Genomic DNA, 3,420 nt, shown 5'->3' with positions numbered 1-3,420 from the left:
TACAAAAGATGATTTTTTTTCGCCTAATATCAACAATATCACATGTATTTAAATCGTTTTATTGCTGTTACATTAAAAGCATTCTCCATTAATTTAAGAGAAGTTTTAGGGAGGTGGTTTATGTGTGAAAGAAAAGCAATATTATATTGGTCAACCTAAGTATCTTTTCCTTGTCAGCACTTCCCCACCAATGGGAAAAGTCTGATAACGACCAAGTACAGACCGTTCACAGTTACTATAAGGGTGCAAGAGTATGAGATTCTAGGTTATGCTAGCACGAAAATGAGCTGGAAAGAGGGCAGATGACTTTATAAGATCAAACGGTCATCTTATCTTTTACGTTGCAGGACAAACTCATGGCCCTCTCTGGGAAAAAACATACATGGGGGGACGGTGTAACATAGGGTTAATCTAATTTTTTTTAAAAATAGGACCACAGGTACACCCTTGACCCTTTAAGATCCAGTAAGACAAGTATTAAGACAACTGTGTCAACACTTCACTCACAAGCCAGCGTCCCCGTGCCTCAGTTTCCCCCATTATACAAAGCTCCTAAGAGAAAATGGGTCCCAAAATCGCCGTTCCTGCTCCGTCAGGTGCAAACACCCTGCCGCAAAACAGCCCGGGGACCGGGGGTCCTTGGTGCCCGGTGAAGCGAAACCACAGGGCACGGGTCACAGATGCAACTCCGTGCTAGGGAGCCCAAGAGTAGGGGGTAGGGACAGTGGACTGCGACGTAGAATGGGAAGTTGAAGGTATCGAGGGAAATCTCCGCGCCGCAACACGGCGGCGACCACCAGCGAGGCGGCGATGGCGGGAGCGACGGGTCCTCAGGGGAGAACGGGAGCCCGGCGCGGAGGGGACCATGAGTGGAGGGGACCATGAGTGGAAGCAGCGCCGGGTGGCCAGGGCTGCCCTCCAACTAGGTGAGCCGACCGATACCTCCGGCCGAAGCCCCTCCGCACACTCCCAGCGGCCCAGCATCTCGAGGTCAGCCCAGTGCCACTTCTAGGCCAGGACCCCGCCCGCATTCTCACGACACCCTCCACGCCCCCCACCTCAGCTCCCGCCCCCGGGCGTCGTAGCCCCCCCAGCCTGCGCGCGCCCGCCCCGCACACCCCTCGGGTTCCTAGCCCCGGGGAGGAAATGGGGGAGGGACAGGACGCACCTGAGCTGGTGAAACTGGGGGAGGGGGCGGCCGGGCTTCGGGGGGAGGGGTCGGGCGCTGGTCCGCGCGCTACACCGCCCACTTCCGGCGGCACGAGTCGGAGGGGGCGAGGCTCGGCCGGATAGGAGAGGCTGCGGTGGAACTGGCCGCCCCCGACGGCGCCCCCTGGCGGCCAGAGAAGGCACCGTCGAGAGGACGTGGGCGCACGGTAGCACCTCCCCCTGAGATACAAGTGGACTCTCCAAGGACTGGAGGAAGAAAGAAGAAGCGATCGGGAGAAGGAAGGAGACCCAGTGAAGGCAGAAGCCTTTCTAGGAAGGTTTCAGGGAGAGTAGGGACCATGGCAAACAGAGAGAGAAAAGAAACGAGGTGCTTTTAAAGGTCGCAACAGAGGTGCCCTTTCCAGAGAACACCATGAAGAAGACGGTGGTTCTGGGGGATGCCCCTCTTGAAGATGCCCGAGAACTCGAGACGGTGGGGTCCCGCGAGGAAAGCCCACCACACCCGCACGCTCCTCTCCCGGCTAAGGATCCCCGAAAAAGCAGTCTCTTAGTGCAAGTCGCTCCCAGTCGGCCAGGGCCGGCCGTGTGACCGCCTTTGATTGGCTGCGCCGCCGGGCGGAAGTGATGCTGCTGTCACTAGCTCTTCGGACTCCCGGGAAGTCGCGAGTTTCCGCAAGGAGGCGACGGCTGGAGAGGCGGCCTGGCCGGTGAGTTGAAAACTCGGTGAGGGTGGAGCATTGGAAGTCCTGGTAGTCGAGAACTGGGGGTAGCCGGTATCTGATGGGAGAGCTGCGCAGAATACTCCTCAGTCCACGTGTGAAATAGCCCAGGAACACGGGACACCCGAGTCCCGGGTTCCAGGACAGTCTAGATCCCCCTGAGGAGGTGTACACTGCACGGGTTAGTCGAAGCCAGGGAGGGGGAAGTCAGTGAAACTGACCCCTGTACGCAGCCTGGTTTCTAGGAGCAGGGAGTAGACGGTGTGAGGAGGAAAATCTCATGGGAGTAGAATCTTGGACTCTGAGCTTCCCAAATTACTCCTGTTCTCGCTTGGCACCTAAGAGCTGTAAAGATATGTCCAGCAGTTGAAGGAGATTAAGACCTGCTTTGAGAGGTGTTTAAGGTTCTTTTCCGGGAAGCCTGGGGTGGGATGCGTGGGGTAAAGAACAGAGGGTAAGAAGGAAGTGGAGGTCAAGTTTGTGTTTTCTTCCGGAATCGGAATCTGCTGAGACTGAAGGAGCCAGCCTATATGTGTCATTGTCTTGTTAATAAACAAGACTGTGTTTTACTTTGTAAGGTATGAACACTGGCAAAGTCACCAGAATATCTGGGGACAATCAAGGCTGCTGGAGGGCAGGGAGGACTTTGAGAGGGAATGTGCCTGGAAACCTAAAAGGAAAAGGGAGGAGATATGGAATGCACAATCTTGGAGGGAAATATTAGATGGCTTAAGTTCCGTTCTCCCTTTTAAAAGAGGCTTCAGTAAAACACCCATTTTTCTGTAATGTTTTGAGTAAGGTCTATTTGGGTATCCGTGTGAGTACTAAGCCACACCAGTAGGGAGCAGATGCTTCTAAAGGAGCCCAGCCACCAGTAGGAACACAGACGTTCTGCCACTAATTCACTTGTTTCTGTCCCCATGGTTGCCCACCAGTTAGTTCTAATTTGGCGCTTCTATCAAAACATGGGTGGCGTTCCCAGGTTTGAAACCTGAGCCCTCACTTCCAAACCAACCTGCTGGGTTAGCGACTAAGGGTAGCCCTTTAGTGCTGCTTCCCAGTCACTGCCCTTGCCGGTTCAGTTTCATTTGCATTCTCAAATTTCCCCTATTTCCCCTGCCTCCTGCCTACTCTTACTTTCCCTGGCATCCTTCAGACACAGAGATCAGGAAGTTAGCTACCACCTAGACCTCTAGGAAACATTACTACCTACTTTGTCAAGAGCCCTCTTTTAGGAGATCAGAGGGTTGTTTGATGGTTAGGACAAGAAATAGATTTTTTGGGTTTTGTATTAATTTAGACTTACTATACCAGTTCTGTTCCAGTCTATGACCTGTTTGAGGTCCCTGGAAATGATACTTGATGATTGGCCATTTTCTTTGGATATAGGTCCTGGGGTTCATGGCAAGCATCTGTTTGCTCCACTGGGTTTGGGAGGACACCATTTCTTCTTTTCTTGGGGTCCACAGGTCTGCAATCTGTGCTCAGAGTCAACACAACTCATAGTGAAAGTGATGTCCTTTCTCCACTT

Source organism: Furipterus horrens, unplaced genomic scaffold (genome assembly GCF_987537825.1).
Source record: "Furipterus horrens unplaced genomic scaffold, mFurHor1.1.pri manual_scaffold_2, whole genome shotgun sequence".
In the NCBI taxonomy this organism is placed as follows: domain Eukaryota; kingdom Metazoa; phylum Chordata; class Mammalia; order Chiroptera; family Furipteridae; genus Furipterus; species Furipterus horrens.
The sequence above is the reverse complement of the archived record's forward strand: the minus strand, read 5'-3'. Positions refer to the sequence as shown.